Source organism: Podarcis gaigeae (genome assembly GCF_964106915.1).
Source record: "Podarcis gaigeae genome assembly, chromosome: 8".
NCBI classification, from domain to species: Eukaryota; Metazoa; Chordata; class Lepidosauria; order Squamata; family Lacertidae; genus Podarcis; species Podarcis gaigeae.
The window spans coordinates 48,448,125-48,472,907 of NC_139684.1; the positions used below are offsets into that span (position 1 = coordinate 48,448,125).

The 24,783-nt window shown below is 40.4% G+C and overlaps 1 protein-coding gene across 1 annotated transcript in view; it reads left to right on the forward strand.

Annotated features, from left to right (window-relative positions):
- The window catches only part of WWOX (WW domain containing oxidoreductase), a 566,085-nt gene that overhangs the window by 233,718 nt on the left and 307,584 nt on the right, over window positions 1–24,783 (forward strand). The window lies entirely within an intron of this gene.

Below are 24,783 nucleotides of genomic sequence, written 5' to 3' on the forward strand. Positions count from 1 at the left end.
AACATCTCTATTCTGAGTTTTGAGGAAACACATAATTCTGGTATAATTTACACAGCTATGCATACTTTTATTTTTGCTGTAATTTCTGGCACTGATTACTGACTGGTGTGAAAAGAAGTCCTTTGCTAATTTGGAATGAAGAGGAATGTGTTACTGTTTAGATTTTGTAGCCTTTTAACAGTTCTTTAAGCATTTTTCTTAACAACAGGATTTCTTGTGACACTTGGTTCTTAAAATACCTCTTATACAGGAATAAGTAGAAATTGTCATTCTGTATTTATTTCACCAAAATTAAGTTATTTGTTGCCTGTTAGTGTAAAGCTCTTATTACTTAATATTGCCATCACACAGAACTGTCAAAGGGCTCCAGTGAAGATGGTAGAGGTCCAGGAGGCCTCTCCACTGCTGGGTAATGATACTTTTAACATCTTTTCGTGCTGCGATGATGAGCCTTGTGGTCCAGTTCCATCTTCTCCAGCAGGACTGATGACCATTTGGCCTGTTCTAACCCACCCAAAGCTCTCTGCCACTTGCTGGCCTCTTCCTCTCAGTCAAATGTATGTATGTATGTATGTATGTATGTATGTATGTATGTATTACCCTTGGGAAGAGGGGACGGGGGACTGGACTAGGCTAGTGAGCCAATGCATTCTTCTTGCCTTACAGTCAAACACTCAGAGAATTTCCTTGAGGGTTTCCAAATTTTCAGTAATAAGGATCAAATGGTACAACTGATGGTTGAGACAAGCCCTTGAATGTTCACTCAGGGATGGCTCACCTGTAAGGGAAGGTGAGCCAGCTGTCTGTCAGGCGGCAGAGGAACCAACCCCACAGCAGGTTGCCAGGAACAGACAAGACAAGGAAAAGTCCTTACCATCTGCTTTCTATTCAATATTTACAGAGAGAGGCTTGGAAATGCAGCCTCTTGGAATAATGGAATAATTCTCCACCCACCCCCCTTTCTCTCCCACTTCCTCATTCATCAAGAGCAACCATACCCCCTATGGTTGCCACTGTTGCCAATCTGTCTTCAAGTTCTTTGCTTTCCTACTTTTAATGCTCGCCGAGTTCTGGGAGATGGTGAGTTTGGAATGCTTTATAGTGATAAAGTGTCACGCAGCTGCTCTGGCTCTGCCTTCTCCTCTCCCATTATTTCCCAACTTTCCCCCTCATCTTCCTCTGAGCTGTGACTTACCTCAAACCCTTGTTGTAATTCTGAACTGTCTTTTTCTTGTCTGGAAGGGTCAGACTAGGGAGGCGGTCTCCACTATTCCTCCTCTGCCCAGTCCCTGACAGTGTCTCAGGTGGCAAGATCCACTGCAGGAACAGATCCCGGTGTCAATCCCCCCCCCCCTTGTTCCTGATGTAGATCCTCCTTCTTCCCCAGCGGCGAGAAGAGACCACTTTGGGGTCTGCTTCAGGTACCAAAATGATTTGAGATGGTGACATATCTCAAAAGGTATTACCTATTTTTACACTGGGATAAACTTTATTTGTGGGTTGGAGAGGTTCTCTAAGAGGGTAACAGAAGAGTAGGTCAGTAAAATACTTGTGGGAGCAATTATGTGGAAGAAGCTTTTGACCCAATTTTATCCAGGCTCCAAACTCAACAGTCTTTATTAATGGTGAGGAAAACACTAAGATAGATTTCTCATAAATGCACATTTCTGAACACATATGTGAGTATAGAAGAAATAATTATCAGAATTATTCTTTACTGATCAAGTTTTATCTGCTGTGTTAAACTAATTATTTTCTACATCTAATCTTATTTACATACTATTACCTCTCCACAGTGCATTGGGAATATGTGACAGAACAGAATTTTGTGCAAAAAAGAACTCTGTGGTCATTTTATTTATAGACATGGGTAAAAGTTTGATGAGTTTTATATGTAGGCATGGATAAAACTTGGATGACTATTGGCTCTATTTTATAAAATATAGAATGAAAATATGGTATATTATTTTTGATCTTTTGTGCAGTTTGGAAAGATTTTTATGCTGATGAATAGACCATGTTGTGCATGGCGTCACTGAGTGAATGAGCTTGCTTGCAGCCTGCATTTTTCATTGAGAAGAGTTTTTGTGTATGTTCAGAAAACCAAGCCTACTGCACTATAAAGTGGTAGAGAGATGATGTTGCAAAGACTATTTCTTTGGTCTTTATGTTTGTGTTTCCCAAAGAAAACTTGGCATCTAGTGAGATGAACAGGAGAGAGAGCACACTAGCAAATACTGTTCTCTTCCAAGTGCATCAAATGTAGATTTCGGACTATTACTTTCCACAGCACAATAGGTTTCGAACATAGGCTTCCTGAGGGACATATTCAAGGGTGTATTCTGATGTATCTGCCACAAAATTCTTATAATTAAGGGGGCTTCAAGGGAAAATGGCATTCATGTTGACCAGAGAAACCCTCTGTTAATGGCTTGACTCAGGCCCTAGAAGAGTGCTTATTCTCTATAACTCAGTAGAATGGTATTCTGAAATAGGACACTTACCTTTCCTACCATACTGTGAAATCAGTGAGTTTGTTGGATTTAATTTTCTTTTGGGGTGAACGACTTGTTTTCTCATCCAAGTGCAAGTTCCTTGAAGCTGCTTCAATTGGGGAAGCAATCGGGGTATATTTGTACATAGTCAATTTTTTGATGTTGCACATCCAGGCCACATATCTATAGGTGTAGGAAACTTGTTTGTTCATTTGGCTGATTAATCCATTGTGAATCCAGAACAGGTTCTGCAGTCTTCACACCTGGCTACCTGCTTACTATTCTGAGATGTTCTGGAGAAATGTACCAACCTTTTTCAAATGTGCTTGGGGCTGTGTAGGTCAGCTGAATATTAAAGGAGCATGGAATTTAATGTGTGCAGATGTGTTTATTGTACAGAACATGCAAGATACTACTTTGAGATGCATAGTTTGACAAGTTTTCCTGGAACATCTCTCCTCTCCAGTAAATCACATTATACCTTTGAACTGAGAATCCATAAGTAGATTCCCACTGTCCTGAACAATCAGAAACGAACTCCACCCCTTAACTGTGAAATGCTAGCACCATTATCTGGAGATAAGAAGAAGCAATAAGGGGGGGTCTACTTTTCTGGTGAACAATAAATTCCTTCCCACACCTTAAAATTAAGGGGGAAAGTTGCAGGAACAAGAAGTATAGATGGGTTTTGCAGATGGTAGCGGGTAACAATGCCTTGCTGCTTGGACAATAGAGCTAACCACACCTGGAAACATTTGTATGGGTCAGACAGGATCATGTGACCTATTCTGATCTTCTATAATTAAGAGTTTGCCTGTAAACCATTTTTTTGGCCGTGACTTGGTGCATGGACTTGGCATCTGTTAGGTCTGAGGCTCAGAATTTGCAGTAGGTTGAGTCCTGTAGTCTGTTCCCACACCTAAAGGTGAGCCTATAAATCTTTCCATATAGGAAGATGTGTTGAGAAAGGATGTAACTAGAGTTACATTCTAGCACTGAACTTTCAAATTTCACTGCAACATATGTAGAGGTTTTCACCAAAGAAAGGCTAAGGCCTGAGGTAATGCCATACGCCCAAAGATAATAATGTCCAATAGTAACCCCCCCACTTTCCCCCAGAAGTTCAGGCAGTGTGCATCTCATATCTTTTTATTCAAACGTTTTTATTATCACAAATTGTGCCTATCCCAAGAAGAACAGATGCAAAGACTCAGTTTTTTGTATTTTCTCAGATCTATAGATGCAGCTTCCTTACCCTGCTTGCTTAAAATACTGAAATCCAACAGTTGATCTTTAATCCTTCATGAAACTTGCATCCTATTAATAATTGACATTGAGAACAATATATCGTGTCTTCATTTGGATGTAACACTAAAACGTTGTTTAGCATTACATGAACAAGCTTTAGGTTTGTGCACTTCTCCATTTGTTTGGTGGGTCTACACAAAAGAGATCAGAAGCTTTTGTTTCTGTTTCTAACTAACCATGGCTTACCAGTATGTCCCATCCTGGACAAACTACCCATGGCTTACCATTATGTCCCATCGTCTTTATGGTTTAGTGAAGCGAACCAATTTCAAATGTGGTCTATAGTCCTGTCTTTTTTCCTAAACCATAGTTAAGATTAAACACATTTGCAAGTCTGGTTAATTGAAAATGGAAATGAAAGATTCCCGTCTCCTCTCAGCTGCGCTGGAGGAGAGGGTGGGGTGTGAGCCCTGTACAGCTTTGCCTAACACCATACCATAATTTTGTTTTACAGACCAGTTTACTTATCCAATCCTTTCACCCTGTATTATCAGAAATGTAAAAGACAAATAAATGTTCCAATCCCATGCATATTTACTTACTTGGGATAATAATTAAGTGTGCCTTGTTTCTGATTAGGCATGTATAGAATCAGGCAACTGAGTTCAACTTTACAGTTTTGTTAAGAGTATTTGGTTGTTTTACTCAGTGTAGTCTCATTGAAATGAATAGACATAAGTTGGTTATGTTCATTAATTTTAGTAAGTCTACTTTGAGTAAAACCCACTGATTTTCTCTCTCTTCAGGATGGAAAACTTAATGCCCAGGGGCTTAATGTGCCCCCACCCCCCGCTCCCAGTCTCAACCCTCTCCACAGGCTGCACCTCTCACTGGCTGCGTGTCACAGGAGTATTTTTGCCTGGTTGGAATGTGTCCATGAACTCTGATCATTCTTCTTGCTTGGCTGGGTATGGGATATAGAGGGATGAGTGAATATGTATAGAAACTAGCCTACTCTACAAAAGGAGCAACTGCATTCATTTCCGTGCCTGATTTTGCCTCTGGCTCTGTCCATGACTAGCATGCATCCCTGGAAAGGGAATGTGGTTCTTGAGCTGAAAAAAATAACCCTTTGCTAAACAGTAGCCACTATGTCTAGCAGTAAATTTTCTGCATCCCAAAGGACATGGTTTGTACTATTCACCCCTTTTGTCCTCTGGAGACACTATTTTAAGTTACTGAATCAATAGACCCATTATGCTGTCTACAAATAAAGCAGGATCTAGAGTCATTACAAGGAGCTTGTGTGCTTAATACAGTTACCTTAACTTGTGGACTTTTCATTTTATGAGGAGGACTGTTCACTGGACAGCAAACTTGGTGAGTGAGGGGATTTGCATAGAGGACTATGAGCCTAGGCATAAATGCTAAATAGGAGAAACACTACAGTTCACCCCAACTTTTTTCAACCTGGTGTTGTGTAAGATGTTTTGGACTACAACTCCCATCCGCACCAGCCAGTACAGCCAATGACCAGGGATGATGATGGGAATTGTAGTCTAAAGTATATGGATATCCAACAAACATATATTTAAATCTTTTCTGAACTAGAAAGAGAGAGAAAAAAGCGTAGTATCTGTTTTCAGAGTCAAATGCCATACTATCTTCCTCCCCTTGTTTTCCCTCTTGAAAAAGTAACTGACTTCTGAACAATGCATTGTGAGTGGATGTCTCAACCTTTTCTAAATGTTGAGCTCTGGCTAAGATTCCCCCCTGTTTGGAAAGTGGAAAGCTGGGCCCTGACTCCTCCTGAATGACAGTGTTAATTGCCATTGACTGTAATAGAATATGAATAGCACAGCCACTTGACACCAACTTAATGGTTCTGACTTTTCAGTGGCTGAGAGTGTTAAGGCTAGAGGGGAAATAGGGTCAGAGAATAGATAAGAGCCCTTCTGATTCTATTGAAAAAGATTAAAGCTTCTGAGTCTTTGAAGTGGCACTTGTGAGGTTTGCCATTTGTATGAAGTCATGTTAAAATGGAAAGTGATTGGGAAGTTTTGCAGTTGCAGAAGCACCATTAAAACACTTTTGCTATGACATTCCCTTAATATTGTTCAGGTCAATTGCAGAACAAGAAACAACAATTGGCTATCTCACATCTTTGAGATTTGAAGAAGAGATAATCACACAGACCTGATGAATTGCTCCAGGGGCCACATGACCCTGAACCAATCTTTACAACTCTACTACATAAAGTGTGCAGCATTTCTCCACATTTTCATTTAGGGGAAAGAGAAAACAGTCCAGTTCTCAAGAGAGCCTTCAGTGTTGCTCAGTTGGGGTTATAAGTCCATAAGCAGGATATAAGACAGCCTTTCCATGTTTGTCTCTGGAATGTATACTATATCTGTACATGGAGGTTTCATTCTGCTTTATTGAAGCAAATAGCCACTGGCAGACAAATTGATGGAGGACAGATCTAATTCCCCCTTTTAATGGTATCAGAGTTAGTAAATATCATAGCATGGCCTGGTGATGGTAAATTATAAATTATGTATTGTATGAAAAAGTAGTTTTTTAAAAAGCCTGCCCTGAGCTTCCCTCCAATTAGTTTCATGGGCTGAGCCCGCATTCTACTTACTACCGGTATTATGCAAGAAAAAGAAACACACTACTTCTATGAACTGATATACAGTAGTGGTAGATTTTGAAGTGTGAGAGCTCATCATAGCCTCCCATAGCCACATCTCAAAGGAAAGTCCCAAAATGTGGTACCTGTGTTGATCCATTATGTGTGCACACTGAAGAGTAGCAGTGAACATAATATCCAATTTATTAAAATCAGTTGACAGGCATCGTATAGTGAGCTGACCAAGGATGATGTAAAGCAGGGGTGTCCAAGAGGTCAATCGTGATCTACTGGTAGATCCACATGAGGTTTTGGTAGATTGCTGTGGATCTTTGGCTCCCTAAAACTGACTCCTGCCCCGCCCCTTCGCCTTGCCCTCCATTGTTGTTTGATCCCTGGAATCAATAATATCCAGTTCATAATGTCGTGGGAGTAAACTCCACTAAAGTGCTGCTATTTAAAGGCTAGGATGAAACTGGAACTTCATAATCATCATTTTTTATTCGTATGCCTCCTTTCCATAGTTAAAACAATGCTCAATGTGGCTTACAGCATGACAAGATTTACATAACTACCAATGTAAGAAAAGTCATAAACAATAAAAAAGCACATCAGAAGGTACATAACCAAATGGAAAACAATTTCCGCATAAATCATAAAATCTAAAACTAAAAAATACAACAGTAATATCAATACAATTTAAAATGGCATAGTTAAAAAATAAAAACAACTTTAAAAGGAGCCATCTCTGTTGAGCAGCAGCCGCAGCAGCAACAGTCCTTTATGGAGCCCTCCAGGCCTGGCCCCAAGCCAGGTGGAAAGAGGCAGGGCAGGGCCCTGAGGCTCCCAGTAGGTCAGTCCATCAAAGAAAGAACTGCCTGCTTGTGTTTGATCCCTCCCCCCTAATTTCTAGCTTCTAGAAATGAGGGGGGAAATCAGAGGCGTAGTGTGGGTTGCCAAGTGGGGCAAGTGGGGCACTCGGCAGTGGTCTGTTCCTTTGCAAGCATCTAATCAAGAGAGTCTCTCTTTGCAGACTAGCCCAAACCTGGGAGCAGAAATAAGGCAGAAAAATGTGAAGCCAGGAACACCACTGTGTCACCTCACCATCCTGTTCTTTCAATGAGGCGCTCTGAGCAACACACATGGCTCTGGCAGTGCTTTCCTTCTCTCTCCCTCTTGGCCAGCCTAAGCGCAGGATACACATGGGCATCCCTTCGCCAGCCACAAGGAGAAGGAGGTGCTGCCCCAGCTCCAAAGACCCAGCCTGGGTGTGGCTTGCTTCCCCACGGCTCTGGCATCGGTGAGGGTGTTTGGTTACACCACCACACCACTGAAAACAATGAGCGAAGCTTGTGGAATTAAGAGCTAAGGTTGCCATTTGAACATTGCCCCCCCAAAAGAGGACAAAAGATGATACAGATGTGTATACTATTTGCATGCTATATATGCACATTTTAAAATAATTGCTATAAATATTCCAAAATTCACAGTTGGACAATGCCTTTATTTATAATTTAAATAATAATTCAAGACATTTTAACATGGTGAGGACACCTGTGACCATGTGAACCTGTTCCATCCAGGTGCTATTAATGAGCAGCTCCAAGATCCCTGTTCTCCCTTCTTATGGTTATTATTGTGATTTTTTGGTGAGGTAGGCTGTATGCTTCAATCCCTTCTAATTTCTGGATCCAACAAGAATCCAATTGCCGTAATAACTAGAGAAGTTGGCCTAAGTATGGGTTGTTAAGGTAACAAAGGAAATGCCTCTGTGCCAGAGGACAAATGGGTGGGCCTTCCTCTCTCAACTATATGTTACTTATAAAGACAAAGCCCAGAGTGGAGAGTTGAGCTGTGTGAGCTAGAAACTGAGATTTGGTCTGGGCAGAGAGGGCTGTTCTCTGTATAGTAGGAACAGCCACCCTTTTAAGGAAATGGAACAGGACAAATCAGGGATAGAGAAGATGGATGAGATATACCACATGGTGAAGGCAAGGAAGCTCTAGCAACTGGGCCCATGATCAACTGACTTAATTCAGAACCAATCTGAACTGGACTCAAATCAAGCACACACGCCAACACACATCATCTATGATCTAATCTGAATTTCCTAATGTTTTAGTTTTGAAATGCAGATATATATTTTTAAATAAATTATGAACTGCTAGCAACTTCAAGGAAGCAAAACAGTAGGGATTTTGTGTACATATGACAATAAGTATGTCTGTAAAGATAAAATAACTTTTTATAAAATTAATAGTGTGGAAGGACATAGCCTTTAACTGCTGCATTTGTAGTTTCTGGTCCATCAATATCTCTGCTTCTTTCATTAATAAACTGGCCAAACCAAGGAATAAAATGGCAGGAATACATCCCCCCTCCCCTTTCCCCTGAGCTCTACTTCTACTTAATCAACAACAGTCTTGATCAAAGGGGGGGGGTGTAAATCAGGTTCATTAATTCTGCTGGCAATAAACAGGAAGGAGAAAGCTAAACATGAAATAATGTTGTTGTTGTTTTAAAAGGAAAATCCACATATATTTGAGGTAGGACTGAATATGGAGAGATTGGGTAGTTAAATGACCCTTCAGATTGTGACTGACTAGGGAAACGTAGGGGTTTATGTATGGATTAGCCCATTGATAGGCCCTGAGTAGCAAAAGAAGATGACTAATTGCCTGACAGAGTAGGACTCCATTCAACTTGGTCACTGAAATTAATTTCTGTTTTCAGGACTGGCAGAAAGCAGCTGTGGAATTTCAGTTCAATACTCAAATTAACTGGGAGTCTAAATTATTTCTCTGCACACACAGTATTAAAGGAGCAGCTTACCAAATTGATCTTGATTTTTATACAGTAGAGGCCAGGGTTATTCCTCTCCCCCCACATCAAGCAGCCTTGCCCCTTGACATGGAGGAGTGAAAGCAGTTTCCAGAGTAAGTTGTTTGCAACTGCTTCATCTCCATCAGGTGAACATTTCCTTCAGGAGCAAAAAAGGGGAAAGCTGAAAATATTTGTAATTCAGGTGTGCCAGGATGAAAGAAATTCTGCTATTTACCGTATTTACGGTACTTAATGCACTGATCACGTCATCCAAACACAGATGCAGAAAATAGGATCTGGATTCTATTTTCATTGGAAAAGAGTGCATGTGTAGCATCAAAATTTGTGGGAATTAGTTTTCTTTTGACTGGATGATACCCTTCCTAACTATATTTGTATTTCTGTCTTAGATAGATAAACAGTGAATATACATAAGCACTTTTCTCCCTCTTAAGATCTGGATGGAATTCAGGCCTTCTGAAATAATTCACAATTAAGTGATCAGTGCCTTTAAATCATTATGTAAATAGCAATTTGACTTTTTACCTGATTAAAGAAACTTAAGGTGTAGTTCTGTGCACACTTACTTGGGATCAAGTCTTATTGAATTCCTTGAGACTTCTTTGTAAATACATAAGATTGTGCTGTAACTCAATTTATCGTATGACTCTTACAGTGTCATCCTATGCATGTTTGCTCAGAAGTACCTCCTATTAAATGTGGTTATGAATGTTAATTTAATTAAAAGTTTAGATCTGCCCAAATCCATATATGTGAGAAATTGTAGAAGGGGAGCATCTTTTATTTGTTAGGTTAAGATATATCTGTGGTATAATACCTACTTCCTGTATGTGAGATTCAATTCCTAGTTTTTGCTTAGACACATTGAAGTTAATGACCATACTTAACTAAGGTCTATTGATTGTAATGGATCTACTCAGAGTAAACATTAGAAAGCCAGTACCTGTCAAGTTCCATTCATGCATGCATCACACAAAGGAGAATCATGTGTAGCGGTAGGACTGCATATTTGGCCTGCCCTCAAGGGTGTGTGGTGCTATCTGGTCCTGCCTCTAAGATCCAGGAGCTGGTAGGGACAGCTGCAAGTGGAAGGCTACTTGTGTAGGCTTGCTCAATTCTGGAACTATGCATGATCAAGGTTTCAAAATGTGGGGAAAGCCTATATATGCAGAGGTACACACACACACTTTACCTTGCAGAGGCTAACTCTGTATAAGGCAGTTTTCAACTTTCATCTGTTTTTAGAAGATGCATACATGTGTTGAAGCAGGCAGAAGGAGAAGTATTCCCCTTTCTTTTGTATGAACAAGGAAATGCCTCTTCTAAGACAGTGCATGCCACCTGCCATTTTTATCATTACTTGCTTTAAATAGATATTTATCTGCTGAACAATTAATTAGGTGGGTGGTGATGGTATAATGCTAAGGCCGTCTGCATTATTTTTGAATATAATGTTCAAATTCAAAATGTCAATAATATTTATTTCTCCTACCAAAATGTTATTGTATGATATGAAATTATGCTTCATTCCATTTAGTTCTGGAGCCTGAAGTCCAATGTTTCATATGTCCATTTTGTTATAACTGAGTAAAACACACCAACTATATTGCAAGAGTAGATTAACACCATCATTTTTCTGCTAATGCTGCCAATAGATTTTCACACATTTTATTTTTCTTTATATCTAGTACCCTGTTGAATTTTGGATACTGGTGCAAGCAGTGATGAGAACAATCAATGTTGAGAATAATAAGAGATCATTCCCCATCCTACAACTCATCAGCCTCCCAACATTTTCTTTCTTTAAGCCTAAGGCAATGCCACCAAATGTGCAGAGAAAAGCCAAATGTTCCTTCCCACACCGGGGTACATTAGCCTTATACATTTATTTTCTTTCTTTTGCAAATATTTTGGTACACATGGTGAAATAATCACATTCCCATTTGGTACCTGCCCTCCACAAGTATGATATCCATTTATTATTACAGAGCCATGGTGTAATGCCTAAGAGCTATGCAGTCCAGCTTCCAGCCCCCAAAGGCTGCACAATCTATCACACTGGTGAAAGCAGGTGTATGCTAGTGAAAGGTGCCTGCAGACCTAGGAGTGGAGGGATTATATGACCAAGTTTGTTTTTACTGTTCACTTTTTCATTTCCTGAATATTGTTTTTAATATTTGAGCAGCTTTGTGGAGTGAACAGTTTAATATTTTTCCAGACTTCTTTCTCCTACTTTTATATATGCCTCTCTAGATGTAAAACACATACCCTTCAAGATTTCACAAATGAAAATACAGACAACTCTTATCTAATTGCATCACACCCATGCCCACAATTACACCCTGCTGAAGGCAAGAACAGTCATTTGCAATACAGTGGTACCTCAGGTTAAGTACTTAATTTGTTCCGGAGGTCCATTCTTAACCTGAAACTGTTCTTAACCTGAAGCACCACTTTAGCTAATGGGGCCTCCTGCTGCCGCTGCACCGACGGAGCACAATTTCTGTTCTCATCTTGAAGAAAAGTTCTTAACCCGAGGTAATATTTCTGGGTTAGCGGAGTCTGTAACCTGAAGCGTATGTAACCTGAAGTGCATGTAACCCAAGGTACCACTGTAAAGTCCTATCCCACTCCAGGATCCAAAGCAGGAAATGCTTGTAATTTAGTTGACCTTCACATTTCCCAGGGGTCATCTAGTCCTACCTCCTGCAGTGCAGGAATCTCAGCTAGATTAAAATTTAATTGCATGTAGTTTCTCTTATAACAACAACAACAACAGCTCATTATTTATATTTCACCCATCTGAATGGGTTGTCCCAGACACTCCGGGAAGCTTCAACAAATTAAAACACAGTACATACTGTTAGAAGAAAGCTGCAACACATCCATATTCATTATTTTTGGGAAGTGTGCATGGAAACAAATTAACAGTATAGTTAGTACCTTGTGCATTACAGCTTCTAAAAAGTTAAATATCCAGATAAATTGGAGACTCCTGTCTCAAACCCTGAAGAGCTGCTGCCAACCAATGCAAATCATATTAAACTAGATGGACCCATCACTTGGCTCAGTATCAGACATTTTCCTGTTCCTGAACCAGTTTTATCTTCCAGTGAAAGAAAGGTACCAGAATAAATGACAAGCTCTTGATTTTAATTCCTTTTCATTACGTTTTGTTAATGTTTATTAGAATTACTTAAAATTTTTTAGCCTACCTGTATTTACATCTTGGATAAATTGCAATTTTTTCTTTGTTTTTTAAATCATGCCCACCCCAAAAGAATGCCTATGGATTTTATGAAACATAGAATTAAGTCTCTTATTAAGTTTTTCTGCTTTAAATTGTTCTCAGATTTTGGCTGTGCTTTCTAAAGACTTTTGGGGGTGGGGTGGAGTGGATGGCACTGTTATACTAGGAGTTGAAAAGGCTCCTGGCTGTAACTTGCTCCTCTTCATTTTTGTGCTAGCTTATGTTAAGTAGGTTATGTTGTTGCACAGTTTTTCTTTCTCAGAATTAAACTCTATTGCTTGTTTGCTTGTATCAGCCCCAGAGTGGAATAACCAAAGAGAAGAATTCTTATGGCTGAGCACTAGCATTTTTCAAATCAATTGTTACAGCAGGAATCTATAAGCAGGCCATACGATTTAGGGAATTATCTGACTTGTGCCGTGAGGTTTTAAGGATAAATGACATAGATCTATGGGACCTGGAATGAAATATAGTTTCCAGAGTTATATTAATTCCTCACACTAACAAAATGCAAAATATTGAGCATTGCAAATATCCCTATCTGTCTAGAAAACCAAACATCATGATTTGTATTCCTGATGCACATAGGGGAAAGCAAGGTTTGTGATCAGGTAGATGGAACTCTCTGGGTTACAAACTGTACACATAGCTGCTGTTTTCAGGCATTCAGTTAATGAATGTGGGTCAGGGACTGAGTCTGTCACTCAGTCATGCGTACATACACTCATACCTTGGGATAAATACGCTTCAGTTTGAGCGCTTTCGGGTTGCGCTCCACGGCGACCCGGAAGTAATGGAGCACGTTACTTCCGGGTTTTGCCGTTTGTGCATGCGCAGATGGTCAAAATGACATCACGCACGTGCGTGGAAGCGGCGAAACGTGACCCGCGCATGTGCAGACGCGCTGTCGCATCTTACGTTCTGTTTGGGATGCGAACGGGGCTCCGGAACGGATCCCGTTTGCATTCTGAGGTACCACTGTATAGATAAATATATGTGTATCCAGTTTTCATATCTGCAGTCTTCTGGTTTCTAAATCGAGGAATAAGGTGAGCAGTTTGTTATAAGTTGATCACCAGACATACAGGTTTCATGTTACCCAAAAGTCTCTAAGCATCAAAAGTATGAGCAGAGATGTAAAGGTGTATTTCAGCAAGAAGGATCCTTAGGGTCTGAGAGAATGAGCCAAGGCTGGAATGGAGGAATCCAGTTCACTGTCACATATTTTAGAACCAATAACTCCTATGGTCAGCTGAAGGCTTCTGACCATTCGTTTCATCCTGCTACATGAACTAGGCCTAGGTCTTCAAATTGCTCTCTACATCTTGAAACTGTCAGCAAACTTTTAAACCACACCTTGACTCAAATTTGTTTCAGTATTGTGAAAGACCTAGTAAAATTCCAGTGACTGAATTTAGTCTTTACAGTATTTTGACCCACCTAACGCAACAGGACACAACTACACCAATGGGACTTGAGAGGGATCTATTCGGAGCAAAAACGCCATGCAGAGAGGGGTTCTTAATATTTTCCTTGCTTTTTACTACTTCATTCCAAATTGCCCTCATACATTGCTTCTCTCCCTTTGAAGTTTCAAATGTGTTTGACCTAGAGTACTGGTTCCTAAACTCCCCTCCAACAAACCACTTGAAATTTGCTAGGGGTCTTAGCGGATGGCTCAATAATTTATCTGTCTGTTGCAGGAATTATTATGCACTGTGGTAGATGGTGCATGATTATAATTGCATTTCTACAAATTTGAAACCCTTACCTAGAAGATGTGGAGCTCTAAAGTGTTTGGTGGAGGAACGTTAAGAATCCTTTCCTCCCACTATTTCTCTGCTCCTAATTGTTCCTTCCTAAAGCTGGTTCCCTGTTCTAGAATAGCTTCTATTGTGCTTTAGCTAGGCCTTTAGTAATAGAGCAGGGAATTGCCTTTTAATGAATTAAGGTCTGCTCTTTAGTTTAAATGCACTGTGTCTGAAAATTCAAAGCCCCCTCTCTATTTCTGGGAATTGTCTTCTACCAAATAAATTTGACAAGATAAGACCTCTTGGTATCTTTAGGGAACAAACAAATTGAACAAGTAATTATTTACACAAGGTTTTTCTGATGAAGTTTGGACATTTAAGCTTGCTGGATGGATCTCCACTGAGAGAGACTCCTGTCTGAAACATTTCCTGCCCAAACACTTCCCTCCTGACAGGAAGTAAACATTAAAAATAATCTTTAATCCCTTGTCTGATCTACTACCATTAACAATTGATGGCCTTTAATTTTGTGGGATTTTAACTACAAAATGGAATGGCTAAGTAGTGATAATTGGGTATGGAATTACACGGTCATTTATATCCACCGAAATGCAAGAGGCTGGAAGGGTGACATTAATTATTTAACATTTCCTGGCTGTGGTTCCCATTATAGAATTTACTGATATGTTCTGTTGCAAACAATTATCACCAGATCAGAGTAAACAAACTGGTGATCTGACTCCTTATTTATAAATGTGCACTTTATTTAGAGAATGTTGACTCAATTTGCATTTGCATGTTTGAAGCACTATTGCAGTCAGATTATTTTCAAGTTCTTGTCACCATATATTGCTTCTGCTGATCCTTTTTCAAAATGTATAATTTCCTCATCAAACCCCTTCAAAATTGTGACATTACTTAAGCAAAAAGGGAGACATATAATAAGCCTTAAACTTAATCTTATCTATTTGTTTTCTATGCTCCCCTCCTCTTATCTTCTCCCACCTTTATAATAACCAATAACATTATGAAGTCTCAATTGCGTTCCACAATATAATATTATAAGAAACATCTCCAGATCTGCAGCTTTGGTGCAGTCGTTCCTTCTATATAAAAAACTAATGATTCCATACTTGGGAGACCTCAAAATACTGCTGTACCAAAGTTCTTAGGCCCAACAATTTTCATACATTTTGGGTAGAAGTGAGATCAGATCACAACATTGCTGAGGATTGGGGAGGAGGGGTTTCTTAGAACTTTAAGGGAGGGGTCTTAACCCCACCCCACCCCACAAATAGCAGTGTCTCTGCTACTTGATACCAGTAGCTTGATGGCACTGAGCAGCCTAGTCATATTCCTGGTATAGAATGCCTGGATGTTAACAACACTGTGTCATAATACATAATTGTGGAGTGAAATTGGCCAACAGGAGGAGCAATCTCCCCCCCCCCCATGACCCTGCTGGTGACATATGTAATGATATAGTAGTATATGCAGGTCCTGTTTTATGAATATTTGCTATGCAAAAAATAACTTTTCTGAACACGAGGAATTAGAATCCAAACTTCACTATACGCTCTGCAGATTCACATATCCAACCAAAGAGAATTTTAAATGCATTGTTTGCCTTTTTCTGTTCTGAAGAATAGAGGGAGGGAGGGAGGGAGGGAGGGAGGGAGGGAGGGATCAGACAAACCAGAGAGGGCTTTTTCTGGGTTTCCTTGTTGTTGTTGTTTTGTTTGGGGGGGGTGTCAAAATTATGTGGTAGGGAACACCTTAGAAATTTTCCCATTGGAATCAATAGAAATTGTCAGCTCACCATGTGAATGCTTGCCAAGCGAATGATTTCCAGGGAATGTACAGTGGTACTTTGGTTTAAGAACAGTCCTGTTTAAGAACGATTCGGTTTGCGAACTCTGCAAAACTGGAAATAGTGTCCCGGTTTGTAAACTTTACCTCGGTCTAAGAACGGAATCTGAACGGTGGAAGGACACTGGTGGTGGGAGGTCTCATTAGGGAAAGTGTGCCTCGGTTTAAGAACGGTTTTAGTTTAAGAATGGACTTCCAGGAACGGATTAAGTTTGTAAACCGAGGTACCACTGTATTGTGTTTAGTAAGTGGGACTTCCATGTATCATTCTTCTTGGAACATTTTTCTTCCAGGAATGCCACTGTTCAGCATTAAGCCACAAAGCTTCTTAAGAAAGAAAGACAGCCCATGGATCACTTTGTCTTCAAAGTAGGGATGGAGAACCTCTGGCCCTGTTGAACTACATTTTTCTCCCGAGGCAAACAGATGCCAACAACATTTCCCATAATTGCTCGCCATTGTCCATGGTGACCAGGATGAGGACTCCAATAATACCTTGTTGGCCATAGATTCCCAGCCCTTGATACAAAGCAAAGACCATACACACTCTCAAAGCTATATTGAAATTTACACCTTAAAATTACCAAACATACATTACACACACACTTTTGCAGGAGTGCTACGTGAAAATGTGTGTTTAGTCATTGTTCAGTTTGAAGTTTCTTTAACTTAACTGAAGAACAGGTTGAAGTCAGTGCTATTTCAAAGACTGAACTCATGTACAATTCAAGAGAAGTATTAATATTTTTAGTACAGAGGACGAGATGGTTGGATAGTGTTTTCGAGGTTACCAGCATGAGTTTGACCAAACTGCGGGAGGCAGTGGAGGACAGAGGTGCCTGGCGTTCTCTGGTCCATGGGGTCACGAAGAGTCGGACACGACTAAACGACTGAACAACAACAACAACAACAACAAAGAACTGCCTATTTAACCAAGTATTATATTAGTGCAAGTGGTGGGGCAGAAAAGGGACTATGGTCCACTGATGAACTACTAGTGAATTTCCAGTGGACCATCTGGCACCCACTGGTTACTGGGACTCTCACAAAAAATACTGGACTAAAATGTGACTGGTCTTATAAGAATTTGTAATTCAGGAGTGCATGCTATAGATCCAGATTACTGTGAGTATGCATTTATTGTATTGCAAATGTAAAACACATTGGTGGACCACAGGGAATTTAGTGGCAGGTTGCTGTTGTTTTTACATAGACTGCAAAATTGAAGTTAGTCTACAAACCTATTAGTGCTTCATACTTTTAAAGCAACACAGTTCCATTCATCATAGATGTGTTCCATCATCACATGTACTTATATATGTATACATAAAAACCTGGAATCAAGTAACTTTATTGTGAGCACTCGTAAATGGCAGAGCTGTTATTTATTATTTCCCTCCGTCCTTGGTGCTTTTATTGCATTTTTTTAAATACAGCTGTCAGCAGGAAAAAATATAGCCTTAAACAATACTCTGAAAACTACGTGTTATATGTAGTTATATGCTTGCTCTGATGTCTTTCTGCATAAGCAGATTTTTGTTTTCTTTTGTGTAAGTAAAATCTTTTTTTTATTCAAAAAAGTTTTGATTTCCTTAAATTAGATCTCAGATGCAGAGTTGAAAACAGTGTTGAAAATTGGCTAGGATGGGATGTAACAACATCTGTGCTAGACAAAGTTGTCCAATTAAGCAGAATGTCAAAAGTTTTTAACATTTGAATTTCTGCAAGGGGCTACTAATTTCAACCTTAACGATTTCTCCTTTAGGACTCTACATAGCAAAACTTCACTTATTATCTTACAATACCCATCAGTCTGAGCTAAAGAGCAGCCTAGGGCAACTGACTGAGTGAAGATAGCTTTCATCCCTTGAAAAAAATCTTATAATCCCTTTTGAAAACAAGAGGAAGGAGGATGGAAATCTCTTGATCTCAACTGCTTTCTAGATCCTCCCTGTTGACAAACAGAGAAAAATTCACCTCTCAAGTTTTCCTCACAATAAAAAATAGATAGTAACCTTTTTCATCTTCTTAGAAGGTATGAGTTAACCAAGGATATATAAAGAGTTAATGTATAATATGATATACATAGACATGAACAGAAGTACTGAATATAGGATGACCTGAGATTGGGGATAAATTTGCAGGTGGAAATTCAGGATAGCCATTGCAGTGGTCACAGTTTGAACCTCACCATAGTCTTACAATTACAGTGGGAGGCTTCTTAATTTTCTCTCCCCTTTTTAAAATCACTCTTCATGCCATCGGGGTTTGTCAGTTGCTTCTGGGACCCGAAAGAAGTAGTGGCACTCGGGCTGCTGCCCTTATACTTCCTTCCCTACTTCTGGGAAGGAACAATGGTGGCAGTGACTATAGTTCTGTTGTTGCATTTCATTTTTAAAAAGTTTCGTTGTTTTTTTAAAAGAGAAAAAGGGGTAAAGAGTACAGTGGGGCAGATCAGCCCATGCAGTTTTCTTAAAATGTCAAAGTTAAGCACCCCCCCCAAATATTCTCAAAAATCCCCCCTATGGATTTTTAGAAGCTTTTCTTCCTGCCCCTACCTTTCTGTGAATAGTTTAAGGTAATTTAGCCAAAATAATGGCTTGTTGGCAGGTTTTTTAAAAAATAAAAACAACAACAACTGATGCCCCAATGAGGACCTAAGACTCTCATTTTGTTCTTAAAGGTCAGGAACCAAAGAGTATTGCAACCAGTTCCAGGCCTAAAGACGCCTTTGACTCAGGCATCAGCCACAGTCCTCTTTGCCACCTGGCAAATTGCCTTTGAAACGGTAATATGGCAGAGGGGTCTGCTGTTTAGTGAAAGTCAGATCTCTCACTGGGAGCATACACGCCCCTGGAGCATGCTTAAAGTACTTCTTTGGACGCCAGCCAAGGTTTTCACTGTGAATTGTGTAGGAAATCCTAATTCTGTGAACCATCTCCGTTATAAATTCCTTTCACATACCCTTTGCTCAATAAAATGCATTGTTAAGCAGAGATTATTTTGGTAATATGCAGATATGCACTTATTTCATCTGTGCAGAGCATTCTGCTGGATTTTTTTCAAGGGAACTTGTAAATTCCTTAAATAATAACATTGGAAGTAATACAAATATTTTTAATGATCATTGAGTAAGTTATTGGAAACATACACAACTGTGTAAATAGCTGAACCTAAATAAATTAGGTTTTTTTTAAAAAAATGGAATTCACTAAACATGAATAGTCACTTAAAGTGTAACTAGAATTGACTGTGTCATGTATCAGCCTAATAGCTAGAGCCCTGGTTCAATAAAATGAACCTGGGAAGGTTTTCTTAATGAAAGAACTGACGTTTTCTGTGCAGTTGCTGCATTCATCAGATTGTAATAGTGTTCATTACACTACAAAGGACTGCCAATGTGAATTGTTGGGATCATCTGTTAGGTGAGCCTGATAGGGACAGGAGATAAGTGAAGGAATGATTCCCTTTGGCTTCTTAACAAGCATATTCAAAAAGTATGTTGCTTTGATGACCTTTCATCAGTGCATTACAACCTTTTCTCTGGGCACTAACTGGATGGCAGAATGGCATTTCTCTTGGACTGGCATTAAATTTTGCTAGAATTTTAATAAACTCTTGACCATATGATACTACATATTAATAGTGTTTTATGTAAGACCATGGTATATAATTTGTTTGTCTTTTTAATTACTGGACAATACAGAAAGGAACACAGTTCACTTTTCAGCTAGGTCTGTTAGGCTGTTAAAACTACCCTGTTTAGTGGTGCTCATTAGCAAAGGCTGCCGGGACCACATAACACCAGTCCTAAAGGACCTACACTGGCTCCCAGTGCATTTCTGAGCACAACTCAAAGTGTTGATGCTGACCTTTAAATCCCTTAATGTCCTTGGCCCCTGTATACCTGAAGTAGCATCTCCACCACCAACATTCAGCCCGTACACTGAGGTCCAGCTCTGAGGACCTTCAGGCGGTTCCCTCACTGCGAGAAGTAGAGTTATAGGCAGAGGGCCTTTTGGGTATTTGCGCCTGCCCTGTGGTATGCCCTCCCATCAGATGTCAAACAGATAAACAACTACAGGACTTTTAGAAGACATCTGAAGGAAGCCCTGTGTAGGGGAGTTTTTAATGCTTTATATTTTATTATGTTAGACTAAACTAGGATCCATTAGACTAAACTATAGTTAGACTAAACTATGCTTTAAATGTGAGCATGGTAGTTTTAACATCTTCCTTGGACTCATCCAAGAAGTACAAAAGGCTATCCAGGAGTTGGTGTTTCTGGCGAGGCTGCAGAGCTTGGCTTCTGTTCCTCCTACTGCTGCTTGTCATAACTTTGCTCACTTCCGCTAACCTACACCTAGTCCCAGGTGCACATGTACAGTCTTAAACAATATGATCATGTCTCCCTAGATACTGAATGAACTTAAAGGATACAAAATCTGAAAAGAACCATAATTCATCAATTTGTTATAGTTATAACTGTAAGTACCCCAGAACTTGGAACCATAGACCCAAATCAGCTGTGTATGGCTATTGTGACTGACCGAGAGATGGTTCTTCCATCTGTCTTGGAGCCCACTCAATTCCATGTAATATCAGATAGACCCGGCTCGAAAGTGATTTATTTTTGGTTTAAGAATATTCATGTGAAAATAATAACACCTTTCTCAGAATCTAGGCTTTCTCAAAACCATCAGAGAATTAGAAATCAAAGTAAAAATAACCCCTCAAGCAGCAATCACAAATAGCCATCCAACATAAAAATCAACTACATATCTCAGCTCAATGGTCACACCAAATAGATGGGTCTTTAAAAAAACTTATATGAAGGAAACATGATCATATTGCTGTTTAAAGGTAAAGATAAAGGTACCCCTGCTCGTACGGGCCAGTCTTGACAGACTCTGGGGTTGTGCGCCCATCTCACTTAAGAGGCCAGGGGCCAGCGCTGTCCGGAGACACTTCCGGGTCACGTGGCCAGCGTGACATCGCTGCTCTGGCGAGCCAGAGCCGCACACGGAAACGCCGTTTACCTTCCCGCTGGTAAGCGGTCCCTATTTATCTACTTGCACCCGGAGGTGCTTTCGAACTGCTAGGTTGGCAGGCGCTGGGACCGAGCAGCGGGAGCGCACCCCGCCGCAGGGATTCGAACCGCCGACCATGCGATCGGCAAGTCCTAGGCGCTGAGGCTTTAACCCACAGCGCCACCTGCGTTTGCTTGCCCCTAAAAGAGTTACATTTTTGCAAGTGTTACAAGTAGATGCTCACAAAGCCTCAAACCTTTTGTGAGTACATGTGGCATCCATTTTGCACGTGTCCAGTTGATGTGTGGGTCCTTTTGAAAATGGAAGAGAGTGGCGGGGTGGGGTGGAACAGGGTGGAGTGGGCTTATGAATGCTCCACTGATGTGGGGGGGGGCAGGAACAGAACTCTCACACAAAATGGTTGTTGCCTCTACAGTAATGCGACTGCTCATAAATTTTCAGAAGGTGCTTACCAGGCACCCTTGGCTACTATTTCTTCTATTCTCTTCTACAAGCCCTAGTAATGTACCATGTGAAAGGGCAGGGGAAGACAGTGGTAGGCATGCCCCATGCTCAGGTAGGGTGTGTATTTTCACCAGAATTCTCAATAAGTAACTTAATTTCATCTGCATAATTTCCCCAGGAGGAGGGCAGGTGAAGACAATCCAAGTACCCCATCTCAAATGCTTGCAGCACCCTGCTAATAACCATGACAAAAATTTTGTCAAGTGTTTTGTGGCTGGTTGTGGTGGTATTGAAGTCAAATCAGGTGCCACGGTGAGACCTCAGAATTAAGAAGTCTTGGTGTGTGTGTGAGAGAAAAGGTACAGTTTTCTTGGCATCTCAAAACACAATCATTTATATTTTTAACAGAGAAAATCACTGGTTGTGCTGTGTCAGTTAACACTTCACTTTGTCATGGAGTATGAATGAGGATGAAGTTTTATTTCAGAAAGGTGACCAGAATTGAAATGCCTGTAGCTCCATTGGTTAGAAATAGATGGTGTTAAAGGATCCATTCACAAACTTTTCCTCCCTTGGGCTTAGTTGCTAGTCCAAATTCTCTAAGCCTTGCACAGGAAGGTTACCAGGGGAAAGGGCCATGATTTTGTAGAATTTGTAAAGCAACAAAATAACAACAAGAGAGAGAGAGAGAGAGAGAGAGAGAGAGAGAGAGAGAGAGAGAGAGAGACTGCACTAAAGACCATTAAGAGGCCTAAGACCCACATTTCAGTGTTCATCATTTGTACCGATTATAGTGTGACAGCTCTTGAGTTTCCAATGATAACAGCCATCTGACTTGATCTGAGTTCAATGGATTTTCACTGAAATAGAATCATCGCCTTTGTGATGGATAGAAAAAGTAAAGCAATACATCCTGATAAATGCTCCTGCTTCCCCCACCCCCTCCCACCTCCCTTTACCATGACCTTGTACAGTCTATAAGTGAGCAGAGCTGAGCCCCGGCCACTGCTGAAATGCATCAGGACTTTGAAATTTAAGTAGCTCTGAAACCCATCAATGGGGTGAAGGGAGAATGGCCTGAGAAAACGATGGATCATGCTTAGAGGGCTCACAGGGAAACAGGGTGTGCTGAAGGTCAATGCGCAGACATGTCCTGAAGGAACGGCTCAGACACTCATTCTCATTCACATCTCAGAGCCGTTGCTGCTGTGGCGCTGTGAGGAGAGATCAGTCAGAGAGTAAAATAAAACAAGAATCCTGGAGCATATAATTTCTTCCCTGAATCAAATAGCACAAGAGTACTGTATAAAGTAGTTGATTACCTTATTGTGGCAAAATTGTGCATCATACCATTCTACCCAAGTAGTAGGAAACAGTCTTCAGAGAGGAGGTTTGGTTTTTGTTGTGCAGCAGTCAGTGCTGATATTTTTGTGGAACAGTAATACTTTTTATAATGCATCTTTTTATGATTGTTTGTGAGTGGTGTTTGTTTGACGTTAAAATTAGGAAAATTAGAGAGAACACACTCCTAAGGCCTGTCTTTACTTCCTGTTGTAGTTCCTCTGCTTTGCATAGCTTCATTAGTGTTCATGGCTCCTTACAGAGTAGTATCAACAGAGGAAAGCAAAACACAAAGATATCTAACCCTGAGAAGGTTACCACTTACCATCTGGTTGACTACTGTGAGAAACAGGATACTGGCTTGCATGGACCTTTGGTCAAATCCAGCAGGGCTTTTTCCAGCTGAGGATGGAGGACTAAGGACTAAACCTAAGGTCATAGAATCATAGAATCATAGAGTTGGAAGAGACCACAAGGGCCATCGAGTTCAACCCCCTGCCAAGCAGGAAACACCATCAGAGCACTCCTGACATATGGTTGTCAAGCCTCTGCTTAAAAACCTCAAAGAAGGAGACCACACTCCTTGGCAGCAAATTCCACTGTCAAACAGCTCTTACTGTCAGGAAGTTCTTCCTAATGTTTAGGTGGAATCTTCTTTCTTGTAGTTTGGATCCATTGCTCCATCTCCGCTTCTCTGGAGCAGCAGAAAACAACCTTTCTCCCTCCTCTATGTGACATCCTTTTATATATTTGAACATGGCTATCATATCACCCCTTAACTTCCTCTTCTCCAGGCTAAACATGCCCAGCTCCCTTAGCCGTTCCTCATAAGGCATCGTTTCCAGGCCTTTGACCATTTTGGTTGCCCTCCTCTGGACACGTTCCAGTTTGTCAGTGTCCTTCTTGAACTGTGGTGCCCAGAACTGGACACAGTACTCCAGGTGAGGTCTGACCAGAGCAGAATACAGTGGCACTATTACTTCCCTCGATCTAGATGCTATACTCCTATTGATGCAGCCCAGTATTGCATTGGCTTTTTTAGCTGCCGCATCACACTGTTGGCTCATGTCAAGTTTGTGGTCAACCAAGACTCCTAGATCCTTTTCACATGTACTGCTCTCAAGCCAGGTGTCACCCATCTTGTATTTGTGCCTCTCATTTTTTTTGCCCAAGTGCAATACTTTACATTTCTCCCTGTTAAAATTCAGGTCAAACAAGAAGACCCACTTGTTTAGACAGAATCTGTCCCAATCACATATGAAGCACCAGATGGTATTCCATTTTTGGTACAAAGGGAGTTATAAAGTTACTAAACTGTTCTTCCTGCTCATGGCTAATCTCCCCACATTTTTGTGTCCGGGCATTTTTCTCCTGAGCTGAGCTATAGAAAAAAACAAAATAAAACTTGGGATGAGATTATGAAAAAGCATAATGCAGGGCAGTGAGGCTTTGGAGCCCACCCCCTGCTTTATATTATATGCAATTGGTGTTTAAAGAAATTATCACCATGTTGGTTGGCACTCTGTATTAGGTGTTCCAAAACATTTTGGGTGGTTGAATCCAGTACTTTTTAAGTCCCTTTGCATGCTTTGTACTTCATATTGATTTGCACTGGTACAGCCATGGGTAGAATTCCCACCTGATTTTCCAGTCAGTTTCCTTTATAATCTACTTTAGAAAGGTACAAGGTGCTAGACAAAGTGCTGCCCCTCTCTTAGATGCTTTCAAAGAAAATTAAGTAAAAATTAGTACATAAATTTGAACCCACAGTTACCATGCCTAAAGCAGGAATTGCTGAACAATTTAAGGGGCTTATTAGCATTTTATGCAAATCAGTTATTACTGTTCTCTACTTCCT